The sequence below is a fragment of the Cygnus atratus genome, chromosome 4 (assembly GCF_013377495.2).
Source record: "Cygnus atratus isolate AKBS03 ecotype Queensland, Australia chromosome 4, CAtr_DNAZoo_HiC_assembly, whole genome shotgun sequence".
Classification (NCBI taxonomy): Eukaryota; Metazoa; Chordata; class Aves; order Anseriformes; family Anatidae; genus Cygnus; species Cygnus atratus.
In genome coordinates this window covers 2209911-2232872 of record NC_066365.1, presented here as the reverse complement: position 1 = coordinate 2232872, position 22962 = coordinate 2209911, and positions in this window count along the sequence as shown.

Below are 22962 nucleotides of genomic sequence, written 5' to 3'. Positions count from 1 at the left end.
TTCCAATCCTTAAAGGGCAGCTGCAAAGTGGGCTGAGTCGCTCTCTTCACAAGAGGCATTGACAGGAAAAGGGGCAACGGGAACTAGTTGGGCTGGGCAAGGTTTCATCTTGATATAAGAAACATTTTTTTAACAGTGAGAGCTATCCCTGGAACAGCCTCCCCAGGGACGTTGTGGAGTTCCCATTAGTGGAGGCTTTAAAATGCAACTGGACACGGTGCTAAGATAATCTTGTCTAAGCTCCATGTTCCATGAAAGGCCAGGCCAGACAATGTTTTGGAGGTCTCTTTCAACCTGGGCTGTTTTATGATTCGGTATGACTACAGAAGTGGAAATTTGGAGGAGGATTTAACAGCTCGCTCTTTGATCCTCTGCTGCTAAAACTGACTCTTCATTTCTGTCTAGGAGCAAATGTTCTTTTGTGGGTTTACTCACTAGAGTAAAACCAAGGAGACATACTAAATACTCTGCAAGAGAGGCAATTTAAATAAAATAACGAATGAAACCATCAGGACATAATTTTTCCTGTCATAAAGGCTCTTCATAAAAAAAAAATTATAGTGTAGCTAACAAGCCATCACAAAGAAAGCAGCTGGTGGTTTAAATTGCTTCCCCCAACCAATAATCATTTACTTTTGCTTACACCAGTGACTCCTTCGGGAGCTCCGAGAAACAAAAAGAATTTGCAATACTTTAGAGTATTTAATCTTATTATTCTGATTGCTGATCCTCTCACTTTCTAAGGGTAACTCTAAAACTTTTAAACATCTTGTCTGTATTCACATTCATTTGAAAGTCTTCTACAGGGCTGCTGGTTGGCAGCTGTTCCAAAGAACAAGTTTATTAGATCAGCTGAATGATATCTCATTACCACTCCTTTAAGGAAAAAAGAAAATGCCTTTACTGCCACAATATTGCAGACATTGCTATAAGCTTTTCTTTCTGAGAAGAGACAGAGGCACTTGCAGCTTTGGATCTGTGGGAATGTGGGTACTTTACTTAACGAAAGTGCAAAATTAGTTCTAGGAGCTTCCCAAATTTGTAGCATGCAACAGATAAATGTACTATATAAGAAGCAATGTGAGTACAAAACCAGGCACCCGTGGCAGCAGTACCACAATAGTCTTTATACAAACAATTGCACTAATGAAAACTAAACAATAGTCTTCATTATCTACAAAATGCCTGGCTAAATAGGGCTTTTTTTTTGGGGGGGGGGGGGGGGGGGGGGGGGGGGGGGGGGGGGGAGGGGGGGGCGGGTTTCTAATCATAACAATACCCATTATTTCCTGTGGATATGAATGAAATTTCAGCTTTCCTTTACCGATTAATACATTTAACAGAATGTTTTTATCCATATTTATTACTACTGCAGTCACTATAAAATAGATTTAGAATAACCAAATACAAGATTTTATATATTAGATATATATATATATATAAAAGGAAATTGGCAGAAACAACAGAAGAATACTGCAACTCTCTGTATTATCCTTTTAGTGAAATAGTAACTATACTGTCAAAGCTGCAAAAGATGCATTTGAGAAGTAAGAAATTTGAACTAACTTTAGAGGAAAGGTTGAGAGCATCCTCTTCAAAGGTAAGAAATCTGCATAGATTCTGACTTGAAAGGAAATGTTGGGTGAATCCTTAGAGCACATACCTGTGACTTGCATTAAAAAACAGCATGTTACCTATAATGCCGTTAGGGGTGCTATTTGGATGCTGTCACAGATCACAGCAGCAAGTATGTAAATTACATAAAAATACATTGCCAAGGGATTAAAAATTTATATAATACATTTTTGTTATTTCGTTGTATCACCAACCTTAAAGCTACATCTTTAAGGTCTCAATGATATGTCAATATTTGGGTTATGTTCATAAACATGACTGTCTGATTCTAAATGTACTTATAGTTGTGTTCTTTACTTAATAGCCTTTTATTTAACAGGCATAAACAATACATTCTATTCAGCCATAGCTAGGGCATAGTCAAGGGTTCTCAAAGTCCTGCTGGGGAGGAGCAGTACAGCAATGGAAAGTGGGCTTTCCCATAAAACAGCTCATATGGCTGGTTAATGAATGACATTACAGTGAGTCTGCTGTTTGTAAAACCTTGAAAAGTGTAACTTCCTGGTATCTAACATGGAGCTCACCGTGTTCAATGACATAGTGAAGTCAGAAACAAGGGACAGGTACAATAAAGGGCTTTTAATCTAATCTAAGAATGAATCAAAACAGCAACACATCAAAATAAAAACAATATATATATATATAATGGGCCATTTTTTAGAATTCAGTTCTGAATTCCACAGGGAGCAAGCCAGATCATTAGGTTCTTCTGATTATTCTTTAAAGAGGCCTAGACAACGCGTGCAGTTTACATTAAAAGGAAGAAAAAGTGTTAGAGTTCACACTAAGTTTGTGAAAGGGAAAGCATCCGGAGCTCCACAGAAAACAGCAACAAAGTTCTTAGTGGCATTGCCCTGACATCAGCCTTCTTCATCAAAAGAGCAATTTAATTTGCTCATGCAATAAGCATTAAAAAAGAAAAAAAGTATCTCTCTTTGTAAAGATACAAAGATCCGATCAGAAAAGACTGTGCTATGATTAAAATACAAAACATATTAAGAAAAGGTCAAACCTGTATCTAGATTTTGAGCTAGATATTTGAAGGGGCCCAGCAGCACTTCAAAGATTTCATGTAGAGAATGTGAACAGCCAGGTTTTACACACATACTACCTGTCTTTGAATACATCTAAGCTGTGGAGCAGGTTGATCACTGCTCTCAAAAAACCTTGTAGTGCTGCTCTCCCCATCAGTGTCCTCTAGAACTGCCTCCCTGTTCCCCTTCCTCAAACTTCATCCAACAGGGAGCAGGGTGATGCACAGGGCTGGTGTGCCCCCCAGGCCTGCCCTGATGCTCGCAGGGATGTGGCCAGAGCATGTCCCTGCAGCCAGAGCCGGAATACAGTCCCAGGCTTCCTGCTGCATAGCATCTGCTGAGGAATTTGGGATTCTGCCCTTTAGAGATTAAGAGGTCAAACTATGCAGCTGGACAAACTACTGATTTACACAGGGATTCTGAAAAGTTAGATAATTTAATGAGAAGTTTGGATAATTTAACTGGAAGTCCCTAGTCCTAGTACAATTTTAACTACGCATAACACATTTCTAAGTCACACCTCCTTACGCTAATGCATCAATTTAGCATAGCTATGTCAGAGCGGCAGGTCTGGGAGAGCCTGGGACAGAACCAAAGTACCCTCCAAAGGCATTAAAGCATAACTAATTTGATCCTGCAACGTTACAGTTCTTGAATCATTAACGCATTGGGGAAAGCTACTACAAGGTCAGAGAGGCTTGTCCGTGCAGAGGAACTGTGCAAAAGAACAGTGCCAATTTTCCTTAAAGCATTCTAGCACCAAGAAGTTTTTTTAATACCACAGTGTTGACAATACAAATTAATAAGTTAACAAATTAATACAAATGTGTTGATTTTATTGACCACTTAAATACACAAAAGACAATATATGCAAAAGTACATGGCGTAAGCAACACAAATTACATGACTTCTATCAAATTCATTAAGACTTCCTCATGCTATGATTGCATTGCAGTAAAACTTTTAAAAAATGGTTAACTACAATTCTAATGTGAAATCCTTTCAAATACATATTGCAGAGAAGTTTCTAAAATTATTTCACAGACTACATTTTTGTAGGGAGGTGAACCAAAAAGACAGTATAAAGCCAGTGCTGTTAATCCAGTGTCATGAACAATGTACTTATGATACAGGATTTCAGCTGGAAAATCCTGATACGGATCATGGACTTCTCTTAGAAGAGATTGCAATGACTAAGCAAACAACAGCATGCTGGGAAGACAGTCACTGCTGTAACTAGCCAGATTTATCATGTTACTCTAATTACCTTGACTTACTCATTGTTAGGATCAATTTTCTGTTGTGGAAAATTCAGGCAGCCTCAAGCTCGACAGACTTTAGTAAGTACATCCTAACTCAATACATAATTAAGCTTCCAACTCCAATGCTTTTTAAAAACATTTATAGCAAAGCGCAATATCAATGGATATACACTAGGAATATGTAATGCTAGGGATTCTCATTCACATTACACCCATATTAATTTATTATGAATCTCAGCTTACAGAAGTTATATAAATTTCTTGCAAATTGCCATGTATTTTCATATTTCTCTTAAGTCAGCAAGAGTAAAAAAATTTATAGACTGAATTCAACAATAATCTCAGTAATAAAATCTTTGTTCATTTACTCCTTTGTAGCCCAGTAATTTGAAGGCTGTGCTCATCTGTTGTTTTACTTCTATTTACAGAACCACTTTCATTCAGCTGTTTTATACACTTGTGGTGAGACAAAGCAGTTTTTTAACCTGACTTCTCTACCTGGCTAAGACGGACCTGTAAAAACTTTGGTTTATGAGAGTGAAAGCAGATAGGTTGAGAGACAGAGTTGATTTGCCTTGATCTTACTACATTTTGTCATTAGTTATACCTTTGATGCTTCATTTGATATAAAATGCTGTTAAAGATACCACATTTTCCAGTATGATTTAAATGCCCCCCAATATTTTGTTCTGTAACGTTTTATTATGCACATATGTTCAACACACAACATTCTTTGAGATGCATTGTTATTAACAGGCGAGTTGTACCTTAATGAGGATTCACACTCATCCCATGATGAGCCTTACCACACATCTGAGCTGGGTTTAGCACTTACAAACATTCACTTTACTACAGATCTTCCTGCTCATCTATTAATGGAATAGCACAGATTTGACAGAGAAAAGAGTTTGACTTTGTGCATGCAATGAAATAAAGTCCAATAGTAATATTACCTGACCCAAACTATGTAAAGTTATACAATAAGAAGGCAGTGCATTCTTGTTCGGAACTGAAATTCCCCTCTTTTGCTTTTTTCTAATATATCCCTTTTGGAACACACTGCTTCATCTGTGGTCCACAGTTCACTTATACCATCTTTTCGAGGTGTATCTCAAAAGGCAGAGAGCAGCCAACGTTCTGTGTCCATGAAGTTCCTAATCTTTCCAGGGAAACTATACAAAGCAGTAATATTTTTTGGAGAAAAAAAAATCTTTATCTCCTTATAGAATACTTAGACAATCATGGCTGCATCACAGTAATTTGTGACATTTGTATATTGACTTCGACACATAATCTATACCTCACCTCCCATCCTCCAGGAAACTATTGCTGGAAAGAAATGATGTATATGCTATTAAGAAACCTTTTTCCTAAGTAGTCATGCACAGTAGAAGTGGTCAATTTTTGTTTTCTTCAACTCTCCAAGCCCTCACCATTCCTAGTCACACATACAAATGATTTCCAAATTGTACTCATGAATCCAGTGGTCCGCATATAGGGAAAAGCTAATGTCTCTTCAGTTGATGATGCTTTAGGTAGATATACATCTAAATATCAGTGCACTGACATTTACAGGCATGGTTGGGGGAGAATTCAGTCCCGCCACTGTAAATAGATTAAAACTGCATGGCTTTTTGCCTAAGAGTGAGTCAAACATGAAGATTAAGAAGGGGATTGTGTTTACCAAGCATCTGTTCTTATACCAGTGATAAGAAGAATTGAAATATTTATTCGGATCTTTAGTGGGCTTCAAAGGCAGTTTCTCTGTACGGATGTTTGGTAGACTAGATGGGCTGGAGGGTCATTTGAAAACCAGAGAGAGTTGTGCAGTACCCAGCTCCTGATGCCCTTTGAACATCACACAGGAAATCTAAACACTCAGCATGGGTCCCTCCACATGAGCTTGTTACTGCAGGATTCATTATGCAGGGTCACATATCTACAACCCTTCCCTTCTCTCTTAGAAGGAGATGTTTAAAACTATGCATGACAAACAGGAAGTTTATCCCTGTGGAGAGAGACAGAGTTAAGCCTCTTATATTTAAGCCTCACTGAAGTCCTCCCAGTATCTCACAAAGAACAAGTCACTGCCAGTTTCTTCATTCCATGGTTAAATTCTCATCCTAATTTCACCAAAATGTTTTTTTAAAAAAAGAAAGCATCACTACAACTATGATTGGGAAATTAGGTTATTCACCAACCACCATGCTGTGGCACAAGCATCAGTCAGGTATTTCAAACTCTACCTCAGTGATGAAAGTCAACCTAGCCAAAATAAGAAATTGCACAAAATGAAAGGACTGACTTGCAAACACAAATAAGACATCAACACTCATTCCTCCACCTCTGCCTTGATGGCACAGAAGAATTAACTAACTTCTTAATGCAATGCCCTAATAGAGGATCATAAATCACAAGTCTCTTAAACCTTAAATGATTGATTTGCTTTTTATTTGGTCTTTAACCTTATTAGAATCTGCAACTGTATGAAATGTTAGCTAGTACAAATAATAATAGTACTTTACAGAGTAGGGCTTTTTTAAGTTTTAGCTTTTTTCACAACAGCAGCGCATGAAGAGCAGGATAGCAGCACAGTTCCTTGATTTTCAGTGCTAATTGGTATTGTTGCAGACCCCAAATTAGTCGAAATTTGAGAGGTAAACACAACCACTAAACTCCAAGGGATTAGTCTACAACAGAAAAGTCAGAGCCTTAACTGTAGTTTCTTGTTTCATATAGCTGGCATATAATTATTTCCTAACATTAGTTTGATATTGCAGCAGGACATAACTCTGGCCTTTAGATGCAGCTGTTAAAAAAAAAAGTATAACTTCCAACCTTACGCAGACATTTTTCTAGTTGTTTAACTATTTTACTAAATGTTTCATCTACTAGATATTGCTATTTTGGAATAGGAATTTGTATGACTTTTTTTTTTCCTCTCAAGATTCATGTAATTTTACTTGCATAGTTCCTGCTTCAGCAATGTTCTGGGTATAATGCATTTCTACAACAGTTTTTTTGCTTACCATGCTTTTGTCTTCCCTGTATTTCAGTACACAGATTTTCATTCTCTGTTTCCTATCATGCCATATACTGCCATGGTATCAGACACAGTGGGATGTAATCTATGTTGCTATTGCCATCAGTCAAATGGGGCTGGTGCTATGTATTGCATACACAAAAGAGATGAAGACAGGCTGTTTCATCTTATCAATCCTATCCTCCTTCTCAGCCAAAATGGTCCTCTCCTTGCTCGTTTAAGTATGCCTTTGAAAATAAGTCACCTGCTTAAAGACATCTTGGCTCTGCTGAGTGGAATCTTTTCTTGATGAGTAAATCACATCACGTACAGCACCAAGAAACTGTTTGTTGTACTCTGAGCCAAAGAAAATTTCCTGGATAGCTGTACTTTCTGGCAAACATACATTAATGATCAAGAACCATTCTCTGAGGCTTCCTCAAGGACACGTGCTTGGCCAACCATTACCAAAAGGACATGAGAAATAACATAAACCCAGTCTGCCTGAATTTTGTTGCCTAAGTCTGGTGAGAGAAAAAAAAATATGCCATATTGTACAGTTCCTCTCTACGCACAATAAATACACCCTTTAAAGTCACCACAATTTCCACAGACCTTCGTGGTCACTTTTTACATCACAGCTATAACAGAATTGACAAGCTTTAATGCCCTTCTTGGGAAACAATTCTGATGCCACTGTCAGCCCTTAACTAGGAGTGACAAATCCTCTGTACTAGACAAAGCTTGTGTGACTGGTTAACTGGCCTATATATACAGAATATACATATACACACACACACACACACGTATCTTCTCTTCTGTTAATGCAGTTGTAAAGTTTGCTCAGAACTAGTGGAACTACACGGCAGTCTTGAAGTAAACAGAAGCCAGTATGAGACTGCAACATTAAGGCCTATACATGAGAAGACTTGCTGGGGATGTTCAGAAGTTTTAGCACTGGAAAAATATTAATTCCCTTTAAACAAAGTATTTTGTGATAGTATATAAATAATTTAAAATTTATTTTGAAACCTACAGTGAATGGAGATGTGACTGACTTCTCGAGGACAAACTGAACAAAGATTTTCATTCATACTTCTACTCAAAGCCTGGGACCAGAAGTTTTCCAGGTTTTTGCCTCTGGGATAAGGAGCCTTAGAGACCCTAGTCCAAAAGTGGTCTGTTCTCATACGAACACTCCTTTTTTAGACTCCCCATAAGGCAAGCAACGTTAATGATCAAGAACGCCAGAGTAATTTAAGATTCAATTTCCTGCACTTAGAGAGTTTAGTGACCCAGCAAAACTCGCAATATCATTTAAAAGTAGAGTCAATTATTACCATGCAGAGCACCCCAAATGGCGACCTCTACTTGTGCTAGGCACCATACTCACTCATTTGGCATACAATGTATGGAAGGTATCTATGTAAATGTTTCCAGCTACGTAGATGTGGGACACTCACTTTGTGAGAAGCTCATCAACGATGCTTAAGAAACAGATGACAATGCTTTCTTACTGATTACACTAATTGTGTAACTCCTTAAATGCATAATTTGATCAACATAAGCTATAACCACACATTATACATCAGAAGTCACAGGGTAAGGTGTGTTTGATTTCATGTTTACTATGCGACTTACAAGCATTTCAGCAACTCCTGTCTAAAATTCAGTTGCTATTCTCTACACAATAGCCACACTAATACCACTTGCATACCGTTTCACAGATACCTTAAGGTTTGTATGATATTTCACACCTAATTACAATTTGGAGTCAAGTTTTTGAGGGTTATTTCCAATCAACACTTGCAGTACAGCATGGATTACAAAACAATTTCTGAGTCACTATCAGTATCATGTCCTTACTTGTCACATAATGAAACAGTGTCTTTACAATTACCTGACTGCTCTGCTGACTTGACCTCACTTATTCCAGCACCTTTTGCCTCTGTGCCATCTGTTCTGGCAGAAAAGAAGCAAATGAACTCCAGCAGATCCTTTCTGACGGGTAAGACAAGAATTAAGATCTTGTGATAGCTCAAGGTTTCATGCTGTGAGGATACACCCTCTTTTATAACTTAAGAAAAACATTTACAGGATCTTTATCCCACAGCAGATATAAAGTGGCCTGTTAGTAATGTTTCTCTTGCTGTATGCTTTAAAGACAAGTAACTTCACCAGTACTGCACCTCACTCAAACAGAATGAGATACCTACAGCTGTCTTTCATCCTTTTTTTCCCACATCTGTGCTTGGAAGTTTATACAGCAATATAATTTTACAGCATTTTTGCAGACCTCAGTGAGGCCTTCAATGCTAACAATGAATCCTATGTCTAAATTACCATCTTAACATTACGCCTTTGTTGCAACAAATAGCTGTAATATGTAAGCATAAAACTGAGGAATGTTTTGGCTCCCAACGTTTTAGATGTATTGCATGCAGCACAATAATTAGAACACTAAAACTTTTTTGCTTCATTGTGAATTTATTCACCCCAAAACGTATCTGTTAGTTCAAAACTGAATGTGAATTAGGCTGAAAATACTTCTAGAATCAACTTTTTTAAAGCTCTTATTTTATTCATAATCTTTTAATTATATGCCATTTTCCTTAGTTAAAAATAATAATACTGCATTTCAAACCTCTTTCTATTTAAAGAGGCTCAAGCTTATATCTTCCTCTCTAAATGTTCCAGCAAGCAGAAACCACCATATTGCACGACAAGCCTTTCATGATTTATCTGCTAAGATGTTGCACTTATGTATGTCCATACTTGCTGATGATCAGAAAACATTGCTTTTCCTTGATATTTCGAATGATATTGAAAGACAACACTAGTATTCTTTAATACTGTGATGATGCGAAGGACAGATAGCATTACCCTTGAAGTGAGAGAGAGATTTTTAAAGACCCATTGGTGAGAGGAAGGATTTGATCCATGCCAGAGAGTAAGGTGTGACACCATCTGCTTATCCCTGTGGTTGTGAATGTTTATGAACAGCTAAATTTTATTATAATTTCTTTCATTTTGTTGAAAGTAACTGCAATGTTTTTCACTAGTACTATTTCAGTAGCCAAAATATTGTTCATTTCATTGGGCTGAATTTATGTTTTGTTCTGTGACCAGAACAAGTAAATTATTTGTGCAGACTTAAAGATGCTCATGCTATTGAAACCAAGCTATCATATGGATACAACAAAGAAACTATTGCCAACCTTGCCATGAACAAGTCACCTCAAAAATTCATTGGCTTGTCCTGACTTCTGTCAACTCTCCATGCACCGTGGTATTCAGATGCTCCTAATTCTCTGCCTTCACTTATGTTCTCTATAATTTATTATTCCTGTAGTTCCTCACTTTCTGGTTCTTTGTCATATCTATCCCTTGATACTATGGCAATTGCTGCTCTTACAACAGGTGGCAGAAACTGTCTCTCCCCTGCCTACTATCCTTGTCCTTGCTTTGCACCCTGCTTCTCAACTGTGTTCACCTTGCTCCTTGGAAGCCAGCCTTCTGGTACATGTCGTTTTGCTGTGGAGATCACAGTATCCTTGCATGCTGTTTACTGCTTTGGTAGAACTCTGTTGTATCAAAAATATATGTAAATCACTTTACTGATGGGAAAAACAAAAAATAAAAAAAAAAACACCTGCAGCACCACCAAACAGGTGGCAGAGCTCTGCCTCATCTAGCCTCTCTGCAGATGAATCTGCCTCTAGAGCAGCACTATGCAATTCCACTGGTAGAGCATCATCTCTGACTATAATACAGCAGTCATCTTTTATACTTCTTGGTGACCGGTCCTTTTGACTCAAGCATTTGGCAAAAGTAAGAAACAGAGAGGTAGGATGCAGCCAATTGGTTTCCAAACGTACACTAGGCTGGCAAGGAATCTGCGGAAATGTTCTTGACCCTTATGTTTAGCAAATGGAAGGGAAAAGATTTACTGCAGAAAAAAAGCACTGAAGCAGAAACAGATCCCTATTCCTAGGTCTCCTTGTGATCAAAATCTTCTGCTATGACTAGGCCACGCTGTGTTTCTGTGACAGAGAAAGGAAGCCTTAAAACACACTGCCATCACAACAGGGACACGACCAACAAAAATGCATTAATACAAGATTCCTAGTTCTTAATTGCTCCCAACAAATAATACTGGGGCATGGAAAGAAGAAAAACTATTGCAGCCTCTGGGCAAGCAGATGGCCTGTCGAGAACATAGATGTATTGCACTGAAAGTGCCCTGAAGTCATCTCTGTTGCCACCTCTAAGTATAACCCTGGATTGCTGGGCTCAGTGGTCTGGGAAAAGACAAAAAAACTGGTGTTTGTCCTTGTGAACATACAAAAATAGAAAGAGCTTTGCAGAGCTTTATTTTCATCATTTAGAACCTAGTCAAACAATCAGAATGACAAGTGTGGTAATTGCCTTTTGAAAGATGTTGCATTTTGCTTTAAAAAAAAATTAACGTAGCTGTAACTCATCTGGTTGGAAGCTTCAGGACATACTGTTTTGGTTTGTGCTTTAATCAGGTAATGAATAGAACATGGCACAGAAAAAAGTATATACACATTTTAATTTCAGCCCTTGCACTGTCTTATTGTTTGTTTAAGCCTGTCCAACTGAGACTCCTTGCACTATACGCCCCTGGATGCATTCCATTTGAAACAAAGGCATATTTCAGGGAAGTACCTCTCACAAAGAGGTATTGATGAACCACAAATCAGAGTCTGGACAAATGACCATTTTACTATAAACACAGCTCTATTGTTTCCGTTTTTCTTCTCCTAGGGAATAAATATTTCATTATTCAAAACAGTGGCTGAAATGCAAATTTCTCCTCCCCTTTCTAACAATGATTTCCCCCCACTACTCCACAGAAATGCAACTCAATGGTTTCCATGACTCCTCTCTTGCAATATTTGTATTATTTTTTCCTCTTATCTTGCCCACAAATAAATTACTGTGGAGTTAAAAGAAAAAGAAGTAATTTCCTGTTCCTCAATGACTTAGATCCACAAAACCCTGAGCTTGTTAAGATGTACATAGTGATTTCTGTGACCATTTGCCCATCACACAGTAATTACAGTTTGCTCTTTTATTTTCATTATCTGTCCTTAACTTCCAGTCATGCCCTACTGTTACCAATGCCTTTATTTCCACCAATCCCATCTTTTTTTTTTTTTTATATTCCACCTCTCAAATTGCCTGTATTGGAATGAGTTCCTTCAAGAGTGCCTTCTCAGCTGTTTCACAGAGATGAAATAAATCAAAGAGAGGAACTACTTCTGTCTTCACTCCAGCCTTTGCAGATTTCAAGAACTGATCTGAGCCATGAACACATGAATTAAATTTGTTCTCAAGATACTGTCCTTATGGTAACTGTTTCAGTTCAACGTAAACCCAAATTTGTAAAAGAGGCCCAAGATTTGGGTAGATGGAGAGAGGTATTTGTGTGTTATGACCCAAAATCCACACTTCAACAAAGACGGAAAGAGTACGGATGGATAGCTAGTCTAACGTCTTGTATCTTGAACCTATGAATGAAAACAAACCTTAAAAGGTTTCCTTCTACTGGTACAAAACACAGCAGCAAGCAACATATCTACAAGATGGTTATAAATGATTGACTCTTTGGTTCATCTTCCTAGAGGCAGAATTCAGTTTATAGTCTGTGTTCACATGACATGTGAGAACTGGGCTTGTTCAGCCTTGATGAGAAAAGGCTGATGTCTACCTAATGGGATGGTATAAAGAAGACTGAGCCAGATTCTTTTTGGAGATGAAGCAACAGCATGAGAGACAATGGACATGAAGATCATCACCACAGGAAAATTCTGGTTAGTTATCTGGAAAAAAATTGCTGCCATTAGGGTGGTTGAACACTGGAAAAAGCTTCACAGATGGGTTGTGAAACCTCCATCCTTGGAAGTGCTCAAAATTCTTGTGGACAAGCCCTGAGCACCCAAAACTAGTATGATCTGCTTTCAGTGGGGGCTGGACTAGATGATATCCTGACATTCCTTTCAACTTAATTTATTCTGATTCTCATGACCAAGGATCACTCTGTTACTGGTCATAGCTACTGTGGATACACAGAATCTCCAGACTTCATTCTAAAACTCCTACTGGGTCAACATTAAGCACCAGACTTCTCTTCTGCAGAAGGAAGATTCATCATGGCTTCCAAATAATCAAACCAAGATGTAGAACATTTCTATAGTGGATTTTGGTACACTGCCCCGTTCATAGAAAAATAAAGAACATAGATCCAAAAATTTCAGAAGATAATCATCCAAGTTTCTTTCTGTCCTAATAGATTAATAGGATAATGGGAAGAGTCACAGTGTAACAGATCACTACTCCGAATATCTTGATCCACTTGCATATAATTTACACAGCCTTGGAACAAAACTAAGAAGAATCAATTTTCTGTAGCAAAATGTTCAATATATTATTCAAAGCTCCCAAGAAGACTTTAATATAAATGTACACAGTCACAGATAATAGCTTCAATTAAATCACCAAAGGTTCATCCAGGGTCATGCAGAAGATCATTCATATGAGCAGGACAACACATGGAATGTATCATTGTAAGACAGCATCAACGCATGACTGCAAAGGAGCTAGAAGATTTCTGTATAAAGAAATGCTTCATCTGCTCTCCCTCCACCACAAATTTGGGCCAACATGCCTCTGTCAGCAGTTATCTATTCGTTCTACTAATCCTGTCCAACTTCAGTTTCCTTGGTAGCTCATAAGCACTGACGGGGTTACACGATTATTAACTGTTTCTAAGCAGAGATGACAGTGTTGGGTAGAAAATTATTCTCCTTCCTCATCTGATTTCAAGCAAAAGGAAACAGAGCTCAGATTTCCTTGTTCTAGATATTAAGTACTTCAGATGTAAAATCTAAGTATTTGTTGCATTCAAATCAATGAATACAGTTCATCTTATTCCCTAAGTAAGGAACAGAAAATGTAAGCTTGTGACTTTTTTTAGGGGAAAAACAAACAAAAGCAAATTGCATTAGTCAAGAAAGTTTATCAAAAGGAAAATTGAGGTAACAAACAGCACCTAAGATTCTTGATAACATTATTACAGCAACGTTCAACTATAAAGTTTTAGGAAAAGCTGTAGTTTCAAGAAAATCTTTAGTAGTAATCAGCGTAGATTTACAGTTATGCTTGTTAAAAGTGATTAACAACATTCTCCGTTGTTCATAGATACAAACAAGATACAAGCTAAATAGCTCTGTATTCAGAGAACTATGTTTTACAATATATTTGTAGAAAGACAAAGAAAATAACTGTGATGATTAATACAAAACAAACTTCCCCCTCCAGAAGGAGAAAGGGAGGAAAGATACCTAGAAAACAAAAGCAAACAAAATGCTTATTCAAAAAGGAGGGATAATGTGTATTTCAATAATGTAAAATATTAGTTAATTCCTGCAATTGTTTACAGTAGATTTTCTAGAATTTGTTTCTATAGAATATCAGCATTGGCGACACATAAATCCTATTTAAAAATAAATTCCTTGTTCTGATTGACACTCTTATTTTACACAGCCTTTTGCCATTACGCTGTTGAGAATTTAATCTATATTATTAAATACATGAAGTAAGTTCAAAAGTTAGTGCATGGGTTATTCATCTGAAAAACATAGTCAAATACACATATCAATGATTACTCATTTCATACCACTGGTCTAAAAGAAAAATAGTAAGTATGCTAGCACTGGAAACAGATTTCCAGTATCTATAGATATGTTAAATATGTAATTAAAATTTTCAATTTTTTTCATGGGTTGTTGGAAGTCTACTCTGCTAAGACTGTTCTCTTCTCTGATTTTGGGAGAAAGGGAAATCAAGAATTGATCTTGGAAGTTTATTTCCCATCCTTCTTCAGGTATTTAGCACCACTCCTAAAAATGAGAGAGGGCCACACTACAAACTTAACTAGGGGAGAAAATGAATTTCGACTTGTTCCAAAGCACATCACCTGCCCTAAGTGAATCATTCCACACATTCAGGTCTACAAGCTTTCTGCTTGTTTTCAGCCCAGTGATAACATAGAATAGGTGGAAGAACAGGAAAAAAAATACTTTAGGAAATGTCAGCAGATGTACTTTTAAAAACTGATAAAGAAACACAGAATTAATATTGGAATAATTACAGGGTGTTTTTATAAGAAATTGTAAAGCCACTTATAATAGAAGAGGCAGTATAAAATTGCACAGCCTGTATTCCAGAATGGCTAGTTAATAAAAACAAGAGAGAACCTTAGTTGCAAATAGCTGGCACCTCAAATAGATTTTGATTGTGGAATTGCAGAGTATGGATACATTTCTTAGTTGTGAATGGAAGAAAGGAAACACACTATGATGCTTGTAGCACGTAGATGTGTTGAAAAAAGGGAGATTGAAAATAGGTGTAAGATGGAAAAAGGCTTCTGCAGCACTCAGAAGAGAACCTGACAGAATGCTTTTGTTACCAGGGCTGCTTAAAAGCAAGGAAGATGGCAAGTAGTTCAAAGCACGTACTGGAACATGCAAAAATGAAATAGGGACAAGAAAATTCAGCGAAGATACTTTAGAAACTGAAGAACAAAAAAGAATGCCTTTCTAGTTCTCTAGATGAAATACAAAAATTTCCTCTGCCGAGTTTTAAAATGGATGGTGATAACTTCAGTACAGCATTCTGTGAGAGTGTACTGGTGTTTGCAAGCTGAAACACAGGTATACAAGGGAAGAATTTGTTTAGAATACGTGACATTGGGAGTTGGTGGTGGCTACTCAAACATTGGTAAACTTCTTTTTGGTGTGTTGCTGGTACACAGAGTGATTTTGGTATGTTTCCCATCACATCCAATGCAAGGCTTATAACAACATTAACAGGCATTGCTAGTGAAGGTATACAGATGCCACAAGGAATTTAATACTAGAAGTTGCTGACTTACTAAAGCACTGCAGAGCTGCTGAGATATACCTATGGCTCTTAAAACTTCATATATTCTTCATGCTTTGTGGACTTGAATCAGTGGCCATATTTCATTACCCTAGCCCTTTTGATTCATTGCATTATTGTTTTATTTTATATCAGTTGCTGAATCACTGTCCCCCCTACCTCTCCTAGCATTCTGTGTAAACAAGACAGAGTATTTATATTAAACAGTCACCTGGCATTGGAAGCTTGAACTCAGGGTCTTTGCCATGTACCCCATACAAATGTCCTACCTAACAAGAAGGCTGAAGAGTCCTATTCTTTTTTTTTTTTTTTCCTCTCTCACGTTTTATAAGTCTCTAGTCAACAATTTGGGACTGAAAGTGACCTCCTAGGTTGAGACTCTTACCCTACTACTGCAGGAACTCTGTCCTACAATGTCTTTCATAGACTTATCAAGCTCATCATGAAAACAGTATTGTTATGACATATGGAAAAGGTGCAAAAAATTAGTCATTATTAGTTAACCAAGGAGAATGAGTGCAGCTAGAGCACTGTACTAGGTGATAGAAGGTGTGTTCTTGGAAGGAAGGACCTGAACTCTTCTCTGGAGGCTGAAACACTGTTTAGCATATTTTTTAGACTACTGCCAAATGTGACCTTTGACAACAAAGATGTAACACTGAGACCAATATGGTTTATTTATCTTATCTTACCCTCTCAAAACTGAACCAAAAAAAAAAATCTACTCACCTTCATGAGACTAAGAGGAAATGTAGAACCCCATATGAGTAAGTATTTGTTTTGTCAGTCTTTTGCCACTCTACAATTAAGACTATGAACACCCATTTATAAAACAGAAAACTGAACACACAAACACACCATACCACGCCCCTGTCAATTACCCCAGTATCGAATGACCAGCTGGATCTCAGTTCAGTTAACTATTTCCTTGAGTCCTTACTAAGGGACATGCTAGGTCTCTTCGTTACTCCTGCCTTTCAGGTGAGGTAAAGACAACAAATGAGATTCACAAAGGTTTTTGGGTCTGGTGTTTTTTTTTACTAGGTGTAGTAAGACAATGCTCTTATTAGTGGGAAATATTACAAGAATCAAATAAAATACTGTTGGAGTAATACATTTGTTTGTTGCCTTTTTTTCTTCTAAAACAGCAAGATGTCTTAGTAGAACCTCTGGGCACCATTAGGTACCTTATTTATTTTTGGTCAGACACTACTAGCCTTTTCTGCTTATAAAATAAAGATAACATCAACCGCAGCACCACAGCTTATTGTCATGTGAGATTTTAAGTTATAACTCTATCTGCAAGCCTAGCCAGTACTTCCTAAAATCGTGTATCAAAGTAGTATAAAACCATAGCACATTCAGGCATTTTTTTGGATTGATTCACCTTGTTTGCAGTCAGATTTTTAACTCATTACTTATTACAATATGTAGCTAACAAACCAGAACAATCTTATTTGGTTCTGAAAAAGCAGCCTGCATCTGTTAGGATTAAAAATTGGTACCACCTCCATGCTTTCCTAAGTATTTAGAAAATTATTTTTTTTAATTGTAGTAGTCGTAGCATTTTGTAACCTCTTCTTCATCTTTAACAAACTAAGTAGACTAAGTAAGCCTCACAGGGTAACAATAGACTTTGAATGTTTGATTTTGTAATACCTTTTGATATTTTAAAATGTCAAAAGGCTATCACTAGTGTCTGTTATTTGTTCTCTTCCTCAAGCTTAACGAAGTAAAATTATAGTTCTTACCTTCTTTAAACAGGATAACAATGGCTGTAAATGGTGTTACTTGCACACACAGTTTGGAAACCTGAAAAATAGAGTTACATTTGTAAATAATAAAGCATTTCTAACTACAGCTAAAAATACAATATTTAAAGCCATACAGATGGTTTGTGAGTTTATATGAATTAGCTTGGTAAAAGATGTAACAATAATTTGTCATTTGAAACTTCATTTGAATGATAGCGATAACTTTTCAATTTTTGGCTCCCATTTCACTTCCCAAAGAGTTAAAGAAGGCATCGTAACTCAACATAGAAGTTTATGGACAGAAACAATAATAATAAATAAAACTTCGGGCCTGACTTTTCAAGTGCAGATTTTTTATATACTTAAATTCAATTTCAGAAGAAGCGTCATTGAAAGAAGACAACTTAGTCGAAATACAAACACAAACACCAAATCTTGGTATTTCTACCTTTTTAAAAAAGCATAAGTGGTTATTGCACTATTAAAGAAGAACTCAAGCGTGCGATGTCGAAATAGCATTACAACATGAAAACAATATACAGAGTTACACAGGCTTTGAACTGATTTCAGTGAATTGTGGCTAAATGTAAAACAAATGAACAAAATATCACAATAGTTAACAAAAAAAAAAAAGCAATCAACAAATACCTACAGATCTAGCCTTCCTACCTGAATATCAGGTAATTTCAGGGTAACATCTATACTAACTTAATACCTCGAAGTGCTCAAAAATAAGTACACAATTTAATTTTCTAGAGCTTAAACCTTGTAGAAACACACTCACTTCCATTTATTACCAACAAGAAAAACAAAAGAATCCTTAGATTTTTCAAATCTCATTTTTCAATTTTTTTAATCTCTGTTGAAGTTGATACAAAGCTAGTGGAAAAAAAAAGGACAAATAAAAAACTCAACTCATGCGTTCACATGCCTTTGAGATGAGTTCTCAACACAAGAAATACACTATGGGTGAACCAAGCACCTCTAGGCCACCACTCAGTTTCTACCAGTGAGAAAAAAAAAAACCTTTAGAGAGAACGTGAGAGCCCAGCCACTTCCTGTAATCAATTCTTCTCTCTTCCCTAGGTCAAACACTGATTGTACTGCCACAGTTACAGGTGCAACCCTACCCTGTAATAGTCATTTATGGACTCGTAGCCATAAAGATGCTTACCCCCTTTCCAAACATACTGAAGAAGTGTGCCTCCACAATTTCCGTTGTTAATAAATAACCAAGTTCAACTGCTCCTTTCATCTCTTTGGTGTGTTTTGGTAATTGCTGCAGTGAGCATCACCCGGTTCTTAGATTACAAGATCTAGTGAATAAGAGCTGTGTATCTATCTTCTCTACTTCTTTCACCGTTTGATAAATCTTGACCATATCCTACCTCTCAGCTTTTTCCTTTCTACACAGAGGAGTGCCAGCTTCTTTAGTCCCTACTCATAAGGCAGCTGCTCTACCCCCTTACACACTTTAAGCACTCTACCCTGTACCTTCTCTAACCATAGTATGTACTTTATAACAACAGTGAAGCAGCATTAATAATTTTAACACTTTCCTACGTGAAAGCGTTCTGACCTTACGGTTAACAAATAAACACTCAGGAGAAAAGACTCCTCAGAAAGTTACAGTACTGCCAGACAAGCAGTAGTCAAAGACGAGATCTTACCTAACTTTGTTTATAAATGATTCCTTCTTCCTTTATTGAAATTACTGTTCAAGGAAACAGAACTTATATTTTGTAAACGTACAGGCTGCACAGAGACAACTGCAACTGCGCCACAGGTTTCTCCTCTAAGTGAAAAAATGACAGAGAAGCCCCACGTTCTGCTGCTACCCAGATATCTATTAGTCAACTAGAAATTACCATTTCATACTTACAAAATCCACAAAATGCAGCATGATAAAACAATAGTTATTGTCCGTTAGAAACCACCATTCAGAGCTATAACATATGGTTATGGTAGTGACCTATACCAGTAGAATAAACACCACTTTTGTGATAGTGTCAATTATGTGAGATAATAAGGCCAAGAGTTGCCTACAGTAAAGGCAGACCTTCTGTACACCTTTATTGGGTTTATGTGTATCTACGAACAATGTCACAAGATGTGGCAACTAGATCTGGAAGAGGTGGTTGTCTGGCAACACTGCAATTAAATTAGATAATATACATTTTAGATAATTAGGTCCATCTGGCAAATTGGTAAGGCAATAGAACTAAAAACCTTATTTAAATAAATTAGTTTGGCTACCTATGATCTCATACCAATTAACAACCAAAATTAGCTAACGCTATCTTACATAAGTTACAAGAAAGGTTATACTTCTATTTTGCCCTGTAGAAATCCTTAAAGTATGCATTTATAGTCAAAACAATCGAGACACTAGGAAAAAATAGCTAAAGAATTATATGTTAATCATCACAATCCAGGAATCTAGGAAATTACTCTCTCTTTTACCAAGAGAGCAGTGCAAATCAGGAGAAAATCATGAGACATAATCTTCTATTTAATGTACATGCATTGTCCAGTCTAATTAACCAGATTTGAAGAAAAACAAATCTGGAATTAATGCAGCATTTCTATATTTTTATGAGTATGACAAACTCTAGCAGAAAGACAACATAGTTCTGCAAACAGAAAACAGCACTCTTCAAGATCTGAACTCTAGAAGCAACATTCTCTCTTTAGTTAGTATTAAATAGTATGTAGTAATTAAATTCAAAATGTTACCATCACTGTGAGACATTTTCAGTAAGAAATTCCATGAAAAGTCTCTTAAATGATTTTTTACCAAGGTCAGATAAGTAACTTTATTAAAATTCCCCAGATAACTTCACCAATAGCTACTTTTGGGCATTTCTATTTCCACAGCCAGAACAGCTTTATTAAAGTTGCTAATGAAGAAATGAGAAGAACACTCAGAAACATGCAGGAAATATGAATACGTTTCAGGGAAGCCTGAACAAAATTTACATTTGGTTCAAATCTAGTCTTAAGCCCATTGTTAACCTAAAAGTGGATTTGTTTAATTTGGATTTTACTAAGTCAATTATCACTAGAATAAGATAGTAGTTCAGACATTCAGAGAAGCTGAACTTATTCAACTATTACCTTCTGCCTTCAACTAGCATTACAGTTTGAATTTTATTTTGCCTGGAAGTAAAGAAAGCTTTCAATACAATAATGGCTCTGTACACTTAATTCTGGAGCGTTTAACTTCAGAACCTGATTTGTAGGTGCTCCTCAACACCTACCTCAAAGCTAAATGCCACTATTAGCTTTTAGGATCTGGGTATCACCCACCAAAGCCTAACACCTGATTTAATCTTGACTAGATGTCATATGGGGCATGAGATTTGAGTAACTTTAATGATTGGTTTTATATGTGGGAAATGCAAGAGCTCTTAAGATGTGCCATGATGAATATCGTAGGAAGCTCTATGTCCCAAATACATGGGATTAATTTAAATAAACTAACCTTTCATTTCCTTTTGCAAGCCGTCTTTACTAGAATGGAGATCAATTTAAAGCTTGAGTTTTCTTATCATGGCATTCTTTCACCTTACCTAAAGATGGATTATAAATTTCATTAACTTTCTTGCTTTGTCTGAGAGGACTTAAACCTCCACTTTTACTAAAGGAGCAACTTGATCTTCAGTCACATCAGAAAGGCTACCTGAAACTTCTTTTCCCTTGAAGGTCATTATAAGAACTTCAACAGGAAGAAGCATTTACCTCAGCAGGCCCCCAAAAACACTTCTGAACTTACAACTCGATCATGAGGAAAAATTTGTTTTTAAAAGGTGTGTGGTGGGTGGGGGTGTGTGTCCTGTTCTCTCACAGAATTTTGTTCTGTCAGCTGTGATAATTACCGTTTTTTTTAGGCATGTGAGTTAAAATAAAGCCACAGACACATACAAAAATAATTATTGGAGAATTACCAATTGTATTTAAGTTTTGCCAGGTCGTAGCTGGCAGCCTGCTGTAAGGTCTCTTTGAGGATGATAGAGGAGAGGGACTAGAAGTGCTCTATGCCCTTTTAGTCAGCTTTCCGCAAGCAGGGGTCACAAGCAGTAGGAACCTCACGACATTTTCGGCAGGATAAGGGACCCTGTATCACTCAAGGCAGCTAGGATCGATTAAGTAACCGTAATTAGCTCTAACGAACCGGGAAGACAAAAATTAGGAGCTCGTGAGCGTTTGTGCCTCTTGTTTTTACACTACCACCACGAAGGGAGCTAGGCGTTGGGGCAGCACCCGGTGGCCCCGCGAGGAGGCGAGGAGCCCCCACACGCTGCGGGGAGCTACCTGGGCCGCTCCTTCCTCCTCTTCCTCCTCCTCCTCCTCCTCCCGCCGCAGTGGGGCCGATTGGTGGAGCCCAGCCCCGGTCCCACCCGCCAGAGGCGTGCCCAGGGCACCTGCCCCGGCGGGAGCCCCTGCCCACCGTCCGGGGCGCTGGAGCAGTGCATGGGGCGGCAGGGCGCCCGGGGACCCGGACAGCGGCTCGCCGGTGCCGGCCAGGGGGGAGCCTCCGCTCGTCTGGCCCAGGGGCCGCCACCGGCTCCGGGAGGGTCGAGGGCAGAGCCGGGGCGGCGAGGCGGAGGGAAGGGATGAGAAGTTGAGGGAGGACGGAGCGGGGGTGCCCTCTCCTCCTCCCGGCCCCGCCGCAGGTGCAGCGGAGCCGAAGCGGAGGGGCTCCGCAGGGAGCAGGGCCTGGGCTGAAGGGCGGCGAGCGGAGCCCCGAGCGGGGGGCAGCGGCGTTAACGGAGGCAGCGACGAGGAGAAACGGCCCCGAGGAGAGAGCGGTGAGGGAGCCGGGCAGCACCCCGGGGTGCCGGGTGGGCAGGGAGTGGGATGGAGAGGAGCCGCAGGGGAAGGGAGCAGCGGCCGTACGGCGGCCCCCGGGGAGGGGGAGCGGGGAGCGGGGAGCGCCATGCCCTTGGTGGGGTGCCGAGGGGCGTCGTTTTGGGGCGAGGAGGGGCTTGTCCTCCCCCTCGTCCCTGAGGTGAGCCCGAGCTGGCGCTGTGAGGAGAGGAGGGGGCAGCCCCAGCAACCCGGAGGCGCCTGGCGAGCGCCCCAAAGGCGGCGAGGAGGGGTCGCCGGCTTCCTCAGCCCGGGGAGACGCCCGGGAGAAGTTTTGGGGGCTAAAGGGGGGGGGCACCGCAAGTGTTTGGGGTCGGGAGACCTCACCACGAGGGGCCTGGGCTGCCCTGCTCCGGGTGGGTGCAGGGTGATGTCCTGCCCCGTCACCTCTGTGGGGTTTAAGAGGAAAGGAGTTA